The sequence below is a fragment of the Ambystoma mexicanum genome, chromosome 4q (genome assembly GCF_040938575.1).
Source record: "Ambystoma mexicanum isolate Mex_15411 chromosome 4q, UKY_AmexF1_1, whole genome shotgun sequence".
Taxonomy (NCBI): Eukaryota; Metazoa; Chordata; class Amphibia; order Caudata; family Ambystomatidae; genus Ambystoma; species Ambystoma mexicanum.
Window position 1 is genome coordinate 664,880,930 of NC_090928.1, and position 20,887 is coordinate 664,901,816.

The following is a 20,887-nucleotide window of genomic DNA, read 5'->3' on the forward strand; positions in this document are numbered from 1 at the left end:
AACCACGGATGTGGCCAGGGTGATGTCCATCAAGTCCCTCCTCGGGATGATGTCCTCATGCATCTACCTTGTGCCCCTTTGCAGACTTCGGATGCGTCCGCTACAAGAGTTCCTCAACGCCCGCTGAATTCAAGCGGCGCGCAGCTTCGAAGACAGGATCCCGCTCGACGAGGAGTTCCTTCGGGCGATTCTATGGTGGGGTATCCGTGCGCACCTCACGGCAGGCACAGACTTTCAGACCCCGGCGTGTCAGGGGACGGCGACGACTGACGGCTCCCTGGAGGGATGGGGGGCCCACACCGGAGATCTCCACGCAAGAGGCCTCTGGCTCCCGGAGGAGAGGTCTCTCCACATCAACATCCAGGAGCGTCGAGCCGTGTTCTGGGCGCTCAAATCGTTCCTTCCGTCCCTCAAGGACAATGTGGTGAGGATCTTCACCGACACCACCACGATGTTCTACATCCGGAAGCAGGGAGGCACCAGTTCCCCAGCCCTATCCAAGGAGGCCCAGGATCTGTGGCACTGGGCCGTCACCCAGGGGATGTTTCTGGTTCCCTTCCACCTGGCAGGAATAGAAAACACCATTGCTGACTCACTCAGCAGGGAGCTGCGCTCGTGCCACGAGTGGGACTACGCCAGGACCAGGTGGATCGGCTCTTTCAATGATGGGGCAAACCCCAGATCGACCTGTTTGCGACGGCGGCGAACTCCAGTGCCAGAGGTTCGCCAGCAGGTTCACACAGCCGAGGAGCATGGGGAATGCTTTCTCGTTCCCTTGGGACGGCCTGTTCCTGTACGCGTTCCCTCTGTTGCCGTTCCGTCTCATCAACCAGCTCAAGAGGTCCAGGTGCAGGATGATCCTCGTCGCACCGGCGTGGCCGAGACAGATCTGGTTCCCGGACCTTCTGGACTTGTCAGCGTCCCCACCAGTCAAGCTGGCGACGGACGCGGATCTTCTCTCCAGAGAAGGAGGCGCCATTCTTCATCACGACCTGGAGTCGCTGAACTTGCAGGCTTGGCTCCTGCAGCACTAGAGTTTGGAGGATACGATATCCCGGCGGAGTGCAGAGAGGTTCTTGCAAAAGCCAGGGCGTCCTCAACTCTCAAATGCTATGGACATAAGTGGAAGAGGTTCTCTGTCTGGTGCCGTGCACAGAAGATTAACCCTCTTACAGCCCCTCAAGTATTGCTATACCTACTGTCGCTGGCCAAAGCTGGACTGGCTCACACCTCCATCAAGATACATTTGGCTGCCATCTCCCGATACGCCAGAACTACAGGATGGGCGTCCTTGTGGTCTCATCGCCTGGTGAAGAAATTTATGAAGGGACTATTCCGATCGTTCCCGCCGGTGATTTCCCCTACCCCGGCGTGGGAGCTCAACGTGGTGCTGACCAGGCTCATGGGGGCCCCATTCGAGCCTATGCATTTGGTGCCGTTGAAGTTCCTATCGTGGAAGACAGCATTTCTCGTGGCCATCACCTCCGCACAATGAGTGGGAGAGATCCAGGCCCTATCTTGCAAGCCTCCGTACTTGACTTTTCATGACACAAGGGTGGTGCTGAGGACGCACCCTGGCTTTATGCCCAAGGTGCCGTCGGACTTCCACCTCAACGAGCCCTTGGTGTTGCCAGTTTTCTTCCCGTCGCCTTCGTCGCAGGCCAAGAGGACTCTGCACTCGCTGGACGTAGCTAGAGTGCAGAAGTTTTATGTGGACCACACAAGAGTTTTCGGAAGACATCACAGCTGTTTGTGAACTTTGGACCTGTGAATCAAGGGAAGGCTCTCTCGAAAGCTTCAGTTTCCAGATGGCTCTCCGGCTGCATCATGCACTGTCACCGGTTGGCAAACCGACCGCTGCCTAGCCGTCCGAGAGCCCATTCGACCAGAGCGATCGCTGCTACCACGGCGTTCCTGTCTGGTGTGCCCCTGCTGGACATCTGCAGGGCTGCTACGTGGAGGTCGACGCACACCTTCACAAGATTCTACTGGGTCGATCGGGACTCCAGGGAGGAGTCCAGGGTCGGCCAAGCAGTGCTGCGCAACCTGTTCGCTTAAGGCGAGCTTGGTGAAGAGATAAGAGATGCTTAATGTTGACTTGTTGTATTGCTTCATCTTTGACCACACTATTAGTGGCTTACGTAGATCAGCCACTGCATTATGGGAGTACGCCGAATCTAATGGTCTCATTATTAACCTAGACAAAACTAAGGTATTGAGATTTACCAGCAAAAGAGTGTCCCGTGTGAACCTCACGGTGAATAATAACTTGATTCCATATGCCCCACTCTACCGTTATCTAGGTATTGATTTTGAGCCCAATGGGGATTATGTGGCTCTTAAGCTCTCACGTACAATGCGAGCGGCGCAAGTAACATCTTTAATAGCCAACTTTACCAATAAGCAAGGAGGATTTTCGCTTTGGGGTACGCGCCAATTATACATGCAGGTATTCATCCCTATGATGACTTATGGTCTAGAACCACTTCTAGACCTAGATTTCAGCTGGGTTCAAATCATCGAGGGGAAGTTCTGGCGTCGTATACTTGGCCTGGGCCCGGGAGTTCCGATGGCAATTATTCGATTAGAATTAGGACTACCCTCTATGAAGGCTATCGTCATGAAAAGGAGATTGGGGCACTTCTTGAAAATGCGCAGTACAACATCTAACCCTCTCCTGCTTACTATCTTCCAAGAATTGTGCAAGAAACAAAATCCTCAGTCACCTTCTGTGATGATGATAAAACTTCTTGCTACAATTGGATGGACCTGGCGAGAAGGTCCATATTCTAAGCAAGTTCAAAATGCACTTGATAAGCGGGTAGAAATGTGGGATTGGCTCGAGAATTTCGCTCACCTTAGCGCGTTGAAAAGCTACGCATTTGTACAATACAGGTTGTACTCATTCTTGCAACCCCAAGGGTATCTCAATCTCTGCCCTTCAAAAAAACTGCGACGATTTATCCTTCTATTAAGGATGGACCAACTCCCTATCCTGTTGGTCACGGGCAGAAGATTGCAGTTGCCATTGGAACAACGCACCTGTCGGTTGTGTGAAGGAAGCAATGTATTAGAGTCAGCAAGACATGTTTTGACAGAATGTGGCACTATGCTTGATGTAATCCATTGTCATCTGGGGAAGTTCTCCCATAATCTAGCATCAATCGGAACGTCATTATTCTGGCATCACTGCATGAATTCTGAGAGTATGCGAGAAATGGTAGCTTTCTTCAACATCTGGACTAGGATAGAAGAAATATTGAATATTCAGATTTGAAATTAGTACTCGTATCCTAAAACAGTCACTGCCCCGGCCCTAGGAGGAGGTAAACGGCTGTGCTGTGAGTGCCCTTGGTATGGTAGTTATGAGAAATGAACTAAGTATAGTTTACCGCTTTGTATTGCTATCCGTATATTATAGTGAGCATTGTGGATGTTATTGTATAAATATGTAATGTTTTTTTTCTTTATACTTTTCTTATTTACATGCTATTTGAGCTTTTAGATTGATTTTATATGTGTAAATAGTTCATTATTTATCATATTGTTATATTGTTATTATTTTGCTCATGGAAGTTTAGTCTATATATGTGCTTACTTATTAATATGTGTAAAGTTTATTAAATAGACTGTATCACATTAAATAAATAAATAAGTATTGCTTAATGTTGAGCCTGTTGCCACCTCCCGTGGTTGTGCATGTGTGTACTGCTATGTATTCTTATATTCATGAGCATGTGAATCCATGCCAGACCCCATGCTGGAGAAGGAACAAGTTACTTACCTGTAACTGTTGTTCTCCAGCATGGGTCTGGCATGGATTCACATGCGAATCCTCCCTCCTTCCCCTCTGCGGCTCTTCACTTGGTCATACTGCCACTTTACGTGCTACCAATTCTGAGGATGGCTGCCAGGGGAGGGGCTTAGGGAGAGGGCAGTCATTGGCTGGGGGCAGTATGACCCAGAGATCAGTGATTGTTACTACTAAGAAAGACAGATCAGAAACAAAACTGATACTGATTTTTTTCTTTACAGAGGATTCCCAGCCTGACGACGGGGGATATTCATGAGCATGTGAATCCATGCCAGACCCCATGCTGGAGAACCATAAAGATGGCCGGGGGGGTCAAGCAAGGCTGCCCCTTGGCCCCAGCTCTATACAAGGCGTACGTGGCCGACATTGTGGACGCAGAAACGATACTCGTTCGTTTCCACCCAAAATAGGAGAATCGAAAGTCACGCGACTGCTTTACGCTGATGACATTCTTTTGCTAGACCAAACGTCATTGGCCTACAGCGGCAATTAGATAGTCTTTCAACTTATCTGAAGAAAAACGACTTGGATCTCAACACGACCAAAACTAAAATAATGATCATGGAAAAATCTACGAAACCACCCAAAAGATCACACTGGTTTGTAAACTCAGAAAAACTGGAGACAGTGAAAAGTTTCACATATCTGGGGGTGAAAATATCTCGCAGCCAAACAGAGATTACTATGCAATAACATCTTTTTACCAAGACAAAGACACTCGCAGCACAGGCATTATCCTTGGAAAGAAATTTGGCAAATTCACAATTCTTCCAATAATAAAATTCTTCAGAGCAAAAGCCATGCCAGCAATAACTTATGGCGCAGAGGCAATGCCACATCTTCCATCTACACTATGGGCAAAACTAGAGGGCCCTTTTTGGCACAAAGTGCCAAGACTTCCTAACTCTACTCCCAAAGCAGTAATCAGACGTGAGCTGAGCCTCCAATCAATGAAGTCTGTGGTCACAAGAAATAGCCTGCTAACCCTGGGGAAAATCTTAAGGAGTCCACGTCCCAAAATTCTTGACATAATTTTTAAAGAAATGTCGAGCAAGAAAAATCTAATGCTGATGAAATGGTACAATACGTTATTAGAACAGGCAGAAAAGAAAAGAAATATACAAATAAATAAATAGGCTGCTCCGAATGGGACATTGAACGCATTCCTGGGAAATTAAAGGAAAAGCTAAAAATTCAAGACTGGATCGAGACACTGGAAAAAGCAGAAGAGTACACATCCTTGACCCATCATACAATCAACACACAAAGGATTGACAAGGTCAGGAGTTACCTAAAGAGATTTCCAGATAAGCGATTACAAACAATCTTTAAGAGCGCGTCTGAATGTCTTGAAGACGAAGGAAATTCTATTTCTCAGAAAGCAGTCAAAAGAGAACAACTGTCGCTACTATAATAGTTCTGACATCGAAACATTGCATCACCTTCTTCACTGCCCAGGCACAGACAAACCAAGAACAACTTATTTGCGTCCACATAGACTTAAATATATGACATCAAGCGAAGAAGATTGGTGGAATAGGAGTGAAGATTCTACGACTCTGGCAAAAGCTAAGTTCCTAGAGAGTCTGGACTTGCAAGGAAAGCCAACCGCGACAACTTTGCTGGAAAAAATAAACACGTTAGAATAAATCACCTTCCTTAAACCAATACTAAGGAAGCACAAACTTTCAAAGCAAGGAAATGACTTTGTTGAAGGAAAGCCAAATGCGACAACTCCACTGGAGGAAATAAACATGTCAGCGTAAAACAGCATTCCTTAAACCAAGATCAAGGACGGCACAGACCTGAAAGCAAGGAAATGATTTTGTAAAAATTGTAAATTCAATTAAAAAAGAAAACAAAACAAAAAAAAAACAAATGCTGTGCAAACGTCTCTGGGAATTTAGTCCCCTGCTCGACCCGGGAGCCCCCAGCCTCTTTGCGAATGGATGCCACCCATCTTTCCTCCCTTTGTCCATGCAGTCTGGCCACTAAGAGGGCGTCTGCTTTATCCCCTTTCTTGTAGTATTTTTGTTTGAGGAGTTGGAGCTTCCCGACCACTTGACCTTATTCCAAGAGGCGGAGTTCCTCTCTTTTTTGCCTAGATAGGGCAATCTTTTCTATCCTTCCTTCTGTGGAGTTACGTGCTTCCCAGTCAAAGCTGGTTACCTCTGCTCTCAGTTTTTTTTCTATCAGTGTCCTCTTTCTTTTATTATTGGTGCCTTCACTTATTAATTTCCCTTGCCAGGTTGCCTTTCCTGCATCCCACACTGTTCTTAGGGGAATCTCGCCAGTGTCATTATTTTAATATATTCCTCTATCTCGGTTGTCATCTCTAATTTAGAAGACTGGGTCTTTCCAGAACAATTCGTTGCACCGCCATTTCATTCCCTTGCGTGGGAGTGCACCCAGGACTAGTTCCACAGTTATGTCGTGATCTGACCAGGAGATGGGTTTGATTGTTGAGCTGGTGGTTACCGCCTTCAACTCTTCTGAGATGTAGATATAGTCAATTCTTGTGTATGTGCCATGGAGTCCCAAGTAGAAAGTGAAGCCCCTTGTATCTGGGTGTAAGGTCCGCCATATGTCCCGTAGTCTATATGTGTGCATCATTTCTGGGACAGCTTTTCTACCAGCATCTGCTGGTACTGTGGCTGACGATTGCCTGTCCCTTTCAACGTCAGCCCATAGGTTGAAGTCACCCCCAATTACTACATGGCCCTCTGCTTCAAGCATTATTTTTTATATTGTACATTGTATGAACCCAATTTGTTTGGCATTTGGGGCGTACATGGTGGCCAATGTAACTTTCAGACCTCCCATGTTCCCGACCAACATTAAGGCTTTCCCCTCCACATCTATCCACGTCTTGGAAACCTTAAAGTCTACCCCTTTTTTGATCGGTATCCCAACTCCTGCTTTTTTCAAAGGGCCAGAACCCCAATATTCTTTTCCTTGTCTGTGCTGTATCACTTTTCGTTCATCACCTCGGGCATATTTTGTCTCCTGTAGGAGGAGCACGTCTATCCCAGATCTTCTAAACTCTCTCTGCACCATGGACCGTTTCATAGGGGAGTTAAGCCCCTTGACATTGAGTGTACAGATTTTTGTGGGAGGACCCCATGTCATCTCAGAGGCCACTGCCATCATCTATCCGTAAAGCGTTGTGTGTTTATGTGGGACGTTGATAAATCTATTTTTCTTTTTCGGCTACAAAGATCATCACTTGTGTATTTACCCGGCACTGTATGTCTGTTATGACTCACCCCTCCGTTCCCTCCCACCTCCACCCAAACTTCCTGTGGCGTCCGAGCCAGCGCTTCCATCGTGGATAGCTGGAATCGAACCACCATTGGGGACCAAAGTTGCCATGGTCCCATCGTTTAGAAACCTCTCAACCATTGAGCCCCCTGCTTCAGTGTTCCCTCCCCTTTTCCTCTTTGTTTAAAGTTCCTTAAGACTGTTATCGTTAATTTAGGTCATTTTTGGGTGTCAACTTTCCTAGTATTTGGTCTATTGTTCATCCCTCCCTATGTCTAACCTTCAAAATAACTTCATACCGTGAGTTGTACTACATACAGACCAGGTCCGGGATCATCCCTCCGGTTCTGGGGATGTGTTCATTCGTCTGTACTTCCTTGAGCCTTGGATTCACTTTCGCTTCGGTCCTTTGATGCGTCCTTTCCCTCTTGGTTTGGATCTCCTTCGGTGTCCCCCAGTAGGTCGGCCGTGCAATTCCAGATATCTTTTTCAGTCTTTAGTTTGATTGCACTTCCTTCCCATTCAAAGGTTAGTGAAAAGGGGTATCCCCATCTGTATCGTACTCCTTTTTCCTTCAGCCATTGTGTAGGGGGGGGGGGCGCATTTCCTTCTCATGGCTAGTGTGAGTGACGACAGTTCTTGAAAGATCGAGATCCTAACTTCATCAAGGAGAATCCGTTTCGTTTAGCCCTCTCCAGCACTCTGGTTTTGTCACGTAATTATGGAACCGGGCTAGCACCGTTCTCGGTCCTCTCGCTGTCCCGCCTGCTCCATGTATTCGGTCCAGTTTTGGTTAATCTATGGAATCATCTTCAAACAGTTGCTTCATAAGAGTGTGAGGGGTTCTTTTTAGGCGGTGTACCGGTCTGCTCGCAACCTTTGTGCAAGCTTTCTGCTCTCTTTTGTTGTCTTTCTCCTAGTTGTTTCAGTCAATTCGGGGGTGGGGGTCTCCCCTGGATGTTTGCGAGGTGGCGGTGTCTCTTTCTGAGGCACAGAGTCTTATTTTTGGGCACTTCTATCGCCCTGAAGGCGTGTTGGGGAGGTCATTAGGCAGTGCGTAAGGTTCCGTTCAATGGAAGGAGCTGCGGGTTGGTAATTGTGTTGCACGCCCGTTGCTTCTGGCTCTTCCTGGGTTACTCCTGCGTTTCTCGTGCTGGATTCCAGGCTCACTTAGGAACCGGTGTCCTCCTCTATACTTCGGGTGATTCCAGGACTTTGAACTAGCTTCACGTGATCTATTCCCACTGTTAGTTATGGGCGAGTAGTTTTTGTTGTATATGATAAGATTTCAGCTACCTTGTGGCTTAGGGATTCCCATTACGCAAGTTAGATGCCCTCAAGTCTAGCTGTTCATATCTCCTATGGGCCTCTGTAGTTTGTGAAATGAAAGGCCATGCGTTCTGCTTCCGCTGTTGACTGGGGATGCGTTTTTATTCCGGCCTCTGTGGGATCCTACGCTTTGGCGTGGAGGTGCCCAGTGTGGGGGGGCGCGTGGCCAGGAGGGAGGAGGTTTGGGGGGGGGACAAACTGTGGCTGCAGCGTGTCTTCGCTTCCTGTGGGAGTCCCGTCTCCGGCAAATACAGTGGCGGGTACTTTAGCCTGATGCAGGGAGGTGCAAGCAGTTGCCGCTCGTCTCGCGCTCTCAGGGTCGTCTCCTACTTGTGGCACAGGGCTTTGGTCTCGCTCCATAGGGCTCTCACCTGCATCGGAGGCCGTGTTTGATGCGCTGCACGTCCATTCTGCTTTAACAGCGGGTCTTGGAGCTGCCCGGGCACCACTTCTCCAGCGGTCTGTTCTGTCTGCTTCTCCTCCGGATTCAGGGGGTTCAGTGGATTTAGCGCATGTGTTGTGGGGTGCTGCGCAAGTTGGTGCCCGAGGGCCATGTCACGGGCCACTGGGTGCCGTTGTAGTCCAGGGTTGACGCAGCACACGTGGGGTCGGCTGCTGCGTGGTCGCACTGGTCTGGCCAATTTTCTCATGAAATCATGGTGCGATTTCTTTTGGGTTTTTGCACGTTTTAGGCACAGTTAATTATGCAGGTTTGTGATGGCTGTATCCACGGGGGTAGGGGGCCTGTTGTAGGGCTCAATCCACTTTCCAGAGGCCACGGAACGGAGCTCACACGGAGGAGCTGTTCATCCATGCGCCCCCTGGTGGCCAGCCTGGTCTGTAATATTAATGCAACATAACGTTCTAATCCCTGCAACCTTAAAAATGTCCTTATAAAAATGTTATGCATCCAAAATGGGGGACAAAATTGTTGGTGAAGGGGCATAGTTTGGACAACGTGGACAAAGTTTATTGAAGGGGCAGCATCTTGTGAAGGTGCCGAGACTGACAGGGGTGGAGTAAAGTTGGGGTTTGGGGCATAATCACTTATTTGGGCCTAATAAGCCACTGAGTTCCAGGCATTGCCCACCAATGTGTCACTGCTCATGCAAGTGAACCTCTCTCTGCCCGCCAAGACACAGCTGTCATGGAAGTGAGGCACCTCGCCTCATTCCCAGTATGTGTTTCGTCCAGCAAGGAGAAGGTGCCGAGAACATTGGCCCTGCCAAGCAGTGCAACTCCACAGTGCACTGACACTTCTGATGACAGCACCACTGTCTCCAGAAACCCCTTGTACTCTCCTTGCAAGTTAGTCTACTAAGCACCACAGCTCTAGATCTCCTGCTACTGACCATATACTGTAGCATCTGGGGAATGCCTATGCCTGGATGCCAGCCAGTTGGTACAGGGCTAGCACAAGACAGTCTCTACTGGGTATGTGGCAACACCGCCTACAAGCAATTAGCCAAAATCTGGACTGGAGTCTGCGCCCTGCGCCATGTCTTCCCTGCCATCAAAGTGACAACGGGGATACACCAAAGACCTGGGCATGGACATTGTGAACACTTACCTGCCCTCGACCAATGGTGAACTATACAGTAGCGCTATTGTGTACCCCCAGGTGAGAGTTGTCAGACTGGGCTGTCTACAGATTGCAAGCCCTCAGATCTACTGGCTAATGACACTGTCACCTTTAAGTCCCTGACCACTAGACAATGCAAGCGAAGAAAGTTGGCTCTGCAGAACCGCCTCGCATTTGACATGCTGCTCGCCTCATACTGAATTGCAAGTGCCCCGAATGCTGCACATTTTTAACAGACTTAAGATTCCACATGCAATCATGCCTCCTTTATTACCTCCTTAGGCTCTGTCCCTCTAGACAATTCCATGTCCTGGATTCAGAATATCAGACTTCCTGAGATCTCTGGGATGGAAAATAGCATCATATATACTGTGTTGTGTGTTAATTTTGTTTGTCAGTATGGTAGCTTTCAGAATGGTCATGTGTAGTATCATTAGATGCGGCCTGACCAAGATTAAAATCGCTGAGCATGACCCACATTCCCCTAACAGCCAGGAGCTACACCTCTTCCACTGCCAGCCTGCACTTTTAATCTGAACTTCAGAGACCGAAGATCGAGCTGTAATATGGTCCCTCTTAGGACCAGAGGGCGGGAGTAGGGGATTGTGGAAATGCCCGTCTTACTAACGAATAGCTGACACTCTTGTCTACACATGTATCCACCTGTAGCTTGGTATGCACAATGTTTAGGCCCGGTAGTATCGAATATGCCCGTCCGCACTAGATCTGATTTGTCATGGTTATGGATTGTGTATATTGCTATGATTGTCTAACTCGTTATGATCCATGTACAATCTGGGGTGTTCAAGTCACCCCCTGCCCAGTCTGCTGTCGGTCCCTGGTTAGCCTGTGTGCACTTGACCATCCTCCCTTCCCAAATTAAGCCTGAGCCTCTGTGCAGCCATCTTATGTTTCAGCCATGTTTGTCCCCTTCCTCACCTTCAGTAGGGATCACAGAGCTCCTTCACTAAGAACCAGTGTGTTTGGGAATGTTCACCACACGTGCTTCCTGTCTAAACAGCTGCACAAGCCCTGGCCGGAGATCCCTGGTGGCATTGGTCTTTGATCATGTGGCTGCTGCCCCCTCGTAAAAGTTACATAGCTAAACAAGGGGCAATTTGACTGTAGCAATAAGAATCGGTGCCAGGGAGACTCCCCAACTGAAAATTAACATTCAGCAGTGGGTGCCGCGACGAAAAGGGGGATAAATTGCTCTGCTGGATATTTGTCCCATTTCATATATTTTTCTTCCACCGACCCCCCTTCTCGCCCGCCTCCCTCTCTTCCCCAGCAAACATATCACCCTCACCGCTCCACCGGCACCCCGAGATCCCAAGCTCCTGAACTAGCACGAGACCCTGGTTAACTCCTCAGATCTGGTACATACTGCGAGCCCAGCAGCCCCAGAGGAACCCAGCGTCCCGGAATAAGTCAGCATACTCTGAAACTACATGCACACTGAAGCCTTGCGCACCCAGAGAGCCCTGTCCGTTCGGAGACACGGTATACCCTGAGAAGCCGGTCACCCTGAAATGTCCTGTTTGGAACCTCTGAGCACATGTAACCCTAAGGTCAACTGAACAAATCTGAAACTAACTGAAATTTTGATATTACAGATGAGAATAAAAGACATCTGCATTTACCTCTATAAAGGCGCAATGTCCTGGATCTTTTTGTATGCTTTGGCATTTTTTTCGCACTATTTTGACGGATTTGTTGTGGTTTACCGTCGGTCCAGTGATCTGCGACAAATTATTGAATGTGAGGAACAGAGGGGTGATTCCTGTCCCCAGTTTGGATTTAGCTACAATTATATATATATACTCGCTGCACTTAATTATCGTTGAATGAGTCGCCCGACAGACCGGCTGTAACCCCAAGCCCAGCACTTGTGCCTTAATCTCTGAAACTAACTGACCCATATACGAGGCATTGGTGCGCTTCTATTTCTCGCACGATCACTGGCACACTCCTTGCTAGAGGACGGGAGAGAGAGCACTAGCTGTGTCTAGGTTACTGTGGCACGGTCCATGTCTCCCATCACGACTACCCTCTCATTGTGTATTTCAAAGTCTACAGTAGATACAGTCAACATCGGTTCTTAAAATGCCTTCAATTACTGAAATTAACAAAGGAGGTAATTAAAGTGATGCAGCAAGATGGAACCAATTCACAAGTGATATTCCCTAGCCTCGGCAGTCCAATCCTTAAGGTCGAGTGGGGTAGGTGGTTTATGCTTGTAGGTTGGATTTCCCGCCGTTGGTTCCGGTGAGTGGTGCCAAAGAGCTGTGGGTGCAAAGATTCTTCAAGTTGGGTCCAGGAGAGTGCAACCCTTATCAGAACACTTCACAGGAAGGAGAGTTCCACCAACGGCCAGTGCACACAGATGATGGCAGGTGTCCTTCCAATCGCTATATTAGAAGACCTTCCAGAGCACAATCCCTTGAAGCTGGGAGGCTAAGATTCGGCAGGAAGGTCCTTTCTTGGTCCATCTCCTGACATCCAGGGCGGGAAACTCCTTTGTGTTAACTTCATTTTCAGCAGGAATCCTGTGGATTCCCCACCCAGGCTCCAGAGGGTCTGACGGCAGGAAGCAAGTGAGGAGTCCAAAACTCTGCAGTCCTTTGTCTTCCAGCCTGACTGCTAGACTCCAGTTCAAACTGGAAGGCTGGCTGTCCTGAAAGGGCTGCCAACCTCCCAAGTTTGGATGTTGCAAGGCTGTTTGATTGGCTAGATTCCTGCATAAAAGTCTGATCTTGGAAGCGGACGAGGTAGTCGACCACTGGAACCAAAACCCAACAGGTAGATTGAGAAAAAAGAAAATCGTAGCCGAGACGATTTCCAGCAACCGGAGAGCCTGCTGTAGCCCTTCCTTCCAAATGACCTAGGTACTCTGAAAACGACCCTGACCCACAGCCTGGTGAGACCCACCAGACTCAAGAAGACATGCATTTTGAGCCATTCCCCTCTATGCTGTGACCATGCAGGGCTGTGATACCCCAATACCATGGGACCTCGAGCCATTGCACGTTGCAGTCTTTCGAATTCCGAATCTCGCTAAAAGTTCGTGGGCATCCTGCTGGATCTCCAGAGGCACGATTCAGCTCCAAAAAGTCCACTGACCAGAATGCTGGACCTTGCAAACAACGAGAATCCGATGGGCAATATTCTGACTTCTTCTGTGCTCCTGAAAAGGTGCCAAATCTACAGAGCCGCATGCAGCCACGAGGAAACTCTTGCCTGGTGCCTTCCCCTGTGATCCCTGCCGCAAAAGTCCTTCCAGAGTCCGGTCTTCCATCTTCTTGACAAAGGAATCAATCGACTGGGTTTTTTGCTGCAGAGTCTTCCTGCTGCAACTTCTTCTGTGCTGAGGTACTGTGTTGGCTGGGGTATTTTACCTACCGTAAGCCTTTGTGATTTCTGTGATTGGGAGGCCACTCATCCAGTTTACCCAGGCCCACTGCGGAATCCTCCGAGTGTCCTCTATGAAGTCCCTGGACCCCCAACTAACTTTAAAGCGAAATACTTACTTGTCTGGACAGTCTTCCCTTGGAACTGACTTCGCCTGCAACTGCACCCTATCTAACCCTGCCTACAGCCGGCGCCTAGACCACTAGGGCGGTCCCTCTACTGCCTCCGATTGAACTCATGCTATAGAACAAGGGAAGGACTGGATAAGAAAAGGGTTCTGCCTTGAAAAGAACAAGTGTGCAAAAGTTACTTGTAAAAGAAGTTGGTTGGTAAATAACAGAATGAACAGTTACAAAAGTTACTACTTACCTTAGATATTATTTATTTATTTGTATTTATTGCATTTGGATGTACGCCCAAACCCTTGGGTATCATGGCGTAATTACATATATCTTCGATAGCAAGTTAAGGTTACAAACATCTTTATTGATAGCTTAGTACATATCCTAGTTATTAGGACTGGGTTACATACATTTTAGTTGCAGCAGTATAACAGGAAGTCTATTATATAACATAGCAATGATCTAGTTTTGCTAGGTTTTTACCGTCTAGGGAAAAAAAGTGTTCGAGAGAGTATTTGTGCTTGTTGAGCAACCAGGTTTTGAGTTGTTTTTTGAACTTGTGTAGCGAAGTTTCGTTGGATAGGTGGGGTGGGAGAGAGTTCCAGATGCGGGGGGCTGCAATGGTGAAGCTAGCATTACCTGCTCTTGTGGTGGTGAAGCAGGGAATGTGCAGGTGGATATTTGCATTGGATCGGAGGGATCTCGGTGTGGTTTTGCGTGCAACGCAGTTGTTGAGGTAGGTAGGGGCAGTGTCCGATAGGCATTTGTTTGTGATGGGGAGTGTTTTATGGGAGGATTCTGGTGTGGTACAACAGGTTTTGCTTGGAACTATGGGGTTGGTGGGGAGAATGGGTGCTTCTAGTTCTTTGATAATAATAATTAATTATTTAGAGTTGAGGCTGTGTCTGCTATGCGGTCGTTGAGTAATTCAGCTTTGTGGGAAAGTACACTGAGTTTGTTAGGCTTTGGCTAGTTTTTGTAGTTTGGTTTGTAGGTCAGGCGAGTTATTTTTTCTAGTTAGGTGTTCCAACGCTCTTTTTTCTCTTCTAAGTTCTATGAGTTCATTATTAAACCAAGGGGCGCATGTGCAGGTGGATATTTGCGTCGAAGCGGGGAATGTGCAGGTGGATATTTGCGTTGGATCTGAGGGATCTTGCTGAGTTTAGTTTTGGGCCCTTTGGCTTTGAGCGGTGCTACTTCATCAGCCGCAGATTTTAGGCTTTGGTGATAGTGTTTAGCAATACTGTCTGGGCTGGTACTGGCCTGAGGTTTGGCGTTCGGTAGTTTGATGAGTACTGGGTTTAGATTTTCTAAGGTGAGCTTACACATATTTCTGACCTGTATGGGTGGTAGTTTGCAACTTGTGGTCAGTATCTATCTTTATTGTGAATTTAATTAAGCAATGATCAGTCCAGTGTAATTTGAGGACGTTGGATACAGTTACTGTGGTATTAAGGGTGAGTATCCAGTCTAGGATTCTTCCTTAGGAATGAGTGTGGGGGTTGACTAATTGGGAGAATTGCATCTCCTGGAATGCCTTTTTGCAGACTGCAGCTTTGCTATCTGCGGGGTCATCATAGCCTAGGTTAAAGTCTCCTAGGACAATGTATTTTGTTTTAGGTTTCAGAAAAGGATTGATTAGAAGAGGTAGGTCTAGTTCTGGCTTGCTTGGGGCGCTGGGTGTTCTGTAAACTATTAGGAAATTAATGGTTTCTTGATGGTTAGTTTGAGGAAGAGAATTTCATAGCCACTGAGTGTTTCTAGTTTACATTCCCTAAAAGTAGTGTGGTTTTATGGATGATGGCTACTCCATCACCTATGGTATCGGTACGGTCACCTCTGCGGAGGGTATAGTCGGTTGGGACAGCTAATGTGATCGGAGGACCTGATGCAGCATGTAACCAGGTTTCCATGAGTGCCAAGAAGTCTAGTTTGAACTCTAGTATGGAGTCATGAATTTCAATTGCATGTGCTCCAAGGGATCTTGCATTTAATAGAGCTCCTAGTAGGGGTTGTCTTGTGTTGATGTCGATGAGGGGTTGGGTCAAGTGGACTTGTGATTTTGCAGTTTTGAGTGGAAGCAGTTTCCAGGGTTTCGTGAATTATAGGTGTCATGGCAGTAGTGAGATTGTGTTGGGGGTGAGAGTTGTTGATGGGGATGTGCTGGAGATGGGTGCGTCCTGAGAGTCTGGAGTTTTGTTTGGATATAGTGGTGGATCGTGTTTGGCTGATGGTGTGTGAGGTTCTTGATGCTAATCCGTGTGTGTCGGGTGTTACCTAGGATGGGTCGGGTTTTGTCAGGGGTTTGGTATGTGGTTGGCAATGCTGGTTGTTTAAGGAGGAAGGGCATGGGGCAGGGCAGAGGGTGATGTCTGGGGCAAGGGAGCCGGGCCAGGCGTGTCTTGTACGATCTGTAAGTGCCTTTGGTGCAGGTTATGTTCAGAAGAAGGGTGTGTGTTTGGAAAGTCCAATTGTTGGTGGCAGGTTTGGGATGGAAGGTGTTGGTGGGCATGATTTGATGGGAGGTAGTTCTGATGAGTAATGGGATAAAAAAAAAGCTGAGGATGGTGGGGATGATATAGCTCAGGATTGTGGCTTTCTTAGGTGTGTGGCTATCTCTTGTGTGGTGGTTTGGGAGTCTGTGGGTGGTGGTTACCCGTGGGTTTGCATTTGGGCATGTGTGGTGTGGTGGTACTGGTGGTGATGACCCCGAGTGGCCCTGCACAATGGTGGTGATCCTATGTTAGGGCTGGTGTGGGTACACAATGCCGTGGTGTCTGTGTATAGAATCGTGGATGGTGGAGCAGGTCTAATGGGGAAGGGGGTCACTTTGCATGCTGTGGAAGCATTTCTAATATAGTCATCAAGCAGCGCATTTATGCACACATTTGGTGATTGCAATGAATTTAGCACAAAGTGGAGGCAATGTCAATAATAGGAATGCAATTATACACACATTTGGTAGTTGAATTGAGTTGAGCACAAAGTGGAAGCAACATCAATAACAGGTTCAAGGCATAATTAACATCTTAGGCTTTGGGGGTGACCTTGAGTAAGGGTGGATCAGCTGGTCTAAAACTCGTTATACCTAGGTATCGCCAGTCAATTTGTGCCTAGCTAGGCTATAAGATGCAATCATATGGCGTGCTGGGACAATATGAGAATAGGGCTCTCCGTGCAGTACTATAGAGTAAATAGGATGTGCAATTTCTAGAAGTTCCTCTGACAAAGATGGGCTCAATTACAGAATGGCATCAGTTTTGTGAACAGATTTCTTTTGGACACGGTATGCAATGGTGGTCTGGGCTGCTATTAATGCCACAGTTTGCTATGAGGTGGAGCGTAGAGTTGTACCCACATGGTTCAAGAGTACAAGTACATGGTAATACTGGCAATAATAGTATACCACGGGACGTGGGCAATATGCATGAATACAAGGTAAACAGAATAAAAATAAACAGGCGCCTTTTCATTTTGGGCGCTTTGTGCTTTCTTAGCGTGCGTGGGCCTAGCGTGAGCAGATGGTGCCGGAGACAGGGTACTGTTGGCAGAGAGCAGCTCACGCCGATTAGCAGGTGAGAAGTGTCTTTCAAAGTTAAGAGATTGCAGTAACAATAAAAAAGATGGGTGGATGACTATAGGAGTACCTGAAGTGTGCACAGTAGTAGCATGTCCTCAGGATGGAGCTGCGGGCAACTTGGACCAGGGTCTCTGCCTAACGGTGTGGACAGTCGAGACAGGCTTGGACAGGAAATGGCCTTAGTTCCTGAGCCTTTATGATTGTGGGCCGGCTTACGCCTGCCGGCTCCTCATAGGTGCATAAATTGCACTCAGTAACCAATCGGGTGTCTGGCTGGCTGCTTCGGTTGAGATTAGGCACCAACAGTGTGCATCTGGTGGGGGGTGGACATCTTGGAGTGGCCTGCCTCGTGGTGCACAATGAAGGCTGCAAAGGTGCAGTTGGCTCAACTATCAAGGCAAAACAAAGAGAATCATCAGATCATGGATGGGAGCTGGTGGTGCGCTGGCATTCTCTGCAAATACCCTCATGAATCTGTTACCTAGGAAGGTTGATATCCAGGCTGAGGCCTAGGGAGAGAAATTGGCAGAGGTAGATAGGTGCTGACCTAGGATTGCGTAGTAGACTAGGTCACGCGTAGCTGAGTGGTCTAGGAGAAGTAGCCGGGCATGCTTACCTTCATACCTTATATCATCGATTTGGATTTTTAGGTCGATGAGGGCCGATTCGGTCCCATGGCCTGGGCGAAAGCCAAATTGCTGCATGCCCAGGATCTGGTTGGCTTCAAGGTGTCTTTGAATTTGTAAGTATGCTGCTCTGTCAAGGATTTTGAGTAGGAAGGGGACAGTTGTAATTGGGCAGTAAGTAGTTAGTAAGGATTGCTGGGCCCAGTGTAGGTTTTTTGAGAGGAGGGAGGACCCAAACTTCTTTGAGGCTGGTGGGGACTAGTCCTGTGGAGAAGGATGGGTTGATAAAGGCGGTAATAACAGCGGTTAGGTGGTCTGAGCAATCTTGTGACCTGCGGGACCGATGTCACCTTTGAAGGGAGAAGGCTTGAGACCTTTAAGGATGGCTTTGACTTCAACATTAGTGAAGTGAAACAAGAGGGGCATGGCGGATGTCAGTGGGTGGGGTGTGGTTGGTCAAGGGACAGAGGGTTGGATCAATGTTTGTTTGGTGTCAATTTTCTTTTGCAGGGTTTCAATTTTGGTAAGCATGGCATTTTGGATAACAGAGCACCATATCGTATCTTTAGTTAAGGTGTTGTGAGGGATGGTAGGAGTTTCTAATTCTTTGAGAATTATGAATGTCTCCCGAGTGTTAGAGTTGGCATTTGCAATACAGGCACTGTAGGTAGAAGATTTGGCAGCAATTATGCATTTGTGTATAGACTAGTGGCTATAGCGTACAGAAGTTTACTGGCCGCCGATGGAGATTTCCTCCAGTTAGCTTGAGCTACTCGCTTGTTGGTGCCAATTGTTTGGAGTTCAGAGGTAAACCAGGAGTTTCTATGTGCAGACGGTTTCAGTTCACAGGGCTTTAGTGGGGCTATAGTGTCGATGACTGTAGTTCGTGTTTCCGTGTAGAGGTTGGCAAGCGTGATTGGGTCATTGGGGAAAGGGGGATTAGAAAGAAGTGAGCACAACTGGTAAGATAGGTGTTCCGATGAAGTTTTTGAAACTGCGGGCGAGGGTAGCAGGCAGTGGCTTGAGGATGGGCGGTGATTGGGTGACCGGCGAGATGCAGAATTGCAAAATGTTGTGGTCTGACCATGGGCAGGGGTTATTGGAGAGGAGAAATACCAGGCAATTGAGGTCCACGATCCAATCAAGAGTTGTAACTTTATTGTGAGTGGAGGGTGTTGACAGTGATGGAAGCCAAGGGCGCTAAGTGAATTAGACAGTGATAGGGCTGCTAGGTCCTCTGGATCATTCGGGCCACGACTGAAGTCTCCCATGGGGGTAGTTTTGGATGGAAATGTGATGTCAGCACTCAGACAGCGAAGAAGGTTCTCTTCAAAGGTCAGGGAAGGACCTGCAGGTCAGTAGATGGTGTGAAGAGTAATGGAGGCCGAGTCAGATAGTTTTAGTTTCATGGATAGTATGTCACTGTTGTTCGGGAGGGAGGAACTCAGTTGTCTAATGGGTATGATATGATATGATAGTTTATTTATAACACGCTTAATACCCAGAGGTTTCTAAGCGCGGACCCGGGGATTGAACCTGTGTTGCTTCGTGTCATCATTGTTTCCAAGGCGAGCATGTTGCCGCTGAACTATCCTTCCGAGACAAAGGTAAGGTATCCTCAACGACCAGTGCCGCTCCCCCTCCTTTGGCATTTACTCTGAGCGGTAAATAGTATAACCTGGTGGAAGGGCAATTGATAGGGCAGGGCCGGAGGCTACATGTAGCCACATGTCAATAATAGCTAGGATGTCTAGGTTACTAATGGTGATGAGGTTGTGGATCTCTGTGGCATGTGCTGGAATGGATCTTGCATTGAATAGAGCACATTGTATGGGGGAGGGAGGGAGCAGGTTTGTTTTGAACAATGGATGCACTCTTCTCCGTGGCATTCTGATTTTTTGTTGGTAGTGGTGGTACGATCCCTTAGGCGGGAGTTCCTTAGAGAGGTATTAGGTGGAACGGCTAAGGCTGGTAGTGGTTGGAGTTGCAGGGCAATGTTTTCCTAAGCGAATGCCATTGTGGGAGTCTTTTGCGGGCATGTTTTACTGTCCATAAGGTTGACGCCTTGATTAGTGGTGTGGAGATGGTGGGTCCAGGCTGCTAGAGTTAGGGAGGAGCAGAGTGCGTTAGCGTTTCAGATAGGTGAAGCCATGATGCTATTGTGTTTCCAGATGGAGTCTATTCGGTGAGGGGGAGGGGAGTTAACCTTAATGTGTAGTGAGTTGGTAGAAGTCTTGAGGGATGGTAAAAACCAGGTGGGCTTGGGGCGCAGCATTGTTGTCTGAAGGTGTGTAGGATGCTCAGGAGGCTATGCAGGTAGGATGTATTCTGATGAGTTTTGTGGTTGCAATAGGTGCCAGAGAGGCGTTCAGCCTTCTGTGGGATCCAGATGTTGCGAGAACTGTTCTTTTCATTTGCAGGGTGCAGTTTATGGTTGTATGTGGGTAGGGATGGAGGCTCAGTAAGGTTGGGGCAAAGTAGGATTCTGATGGAGGGAAAGCTAAAGGGAGGGAGGAACCAAGTCAGGGGCGGCCGGGGTACCAAGGGCTTATTCTGCAGAAGGGCGCTGCAGCAAGTAACCTCAGGGCACGGGAAACGACGTGCACATAATGATGCGCTTTACCTTGCACAGGCAACCAGGACTGGGAATCCAAGTCTGTCCTTTCCGTCTCAGTCTATGGATGCTCAGGTTAGTGGGTTGGAAGCAGAGGCAAAGTCCAGCGTCCCCATCCAACCCAGACAGGCATCATGGCCCTTAAGCGCGGCCCTTCTGTGCAGATCGGCTGCGCCCGTCAGCTTGTGGATGGTGTCTCATTTTGCTCCAGGGGCAATCAATCATGCGGCAGGAGGTTGGAGTGCTGATGTAAGCCCTTCCGGGAGCTCAATGGGTCCTCGGCGAAGTCGTCAGCCATTTTTTAAGAGGCTTTCATGAACATTGTAGGCTCTGAAGCCCCTGTCGGGGAGGCGGGTCCATCTGGTGATGCAGCTCACCTTGGCGGACGTCCGTCGATCGGGCCAAGATTGTATATATAATACCATTTCTTTGCACTGATTCTGCAGCCCTCTCCCCCCTAAAATATGGTTTTACTGGGCCCTGAGTTGGACTTCAGAAAAACTGTCCTAACACAGGCATCACACATTTAAAAGAACAGGTTGGAGATG

General features: G+C 48.0%; 1 protein-coding gene across 1 annotated transcript in view; it reads right to left on the bottom strand.

The window, feature by feature from the left end:
- Positions 1-20,887, bottom strand: part of RTN4 (reticulon 4) — a 543,567-nt gene that overhangs the window by 123,975 nt on the left and 398,705 nt on the right. The window lies entirely within an intron of this gene.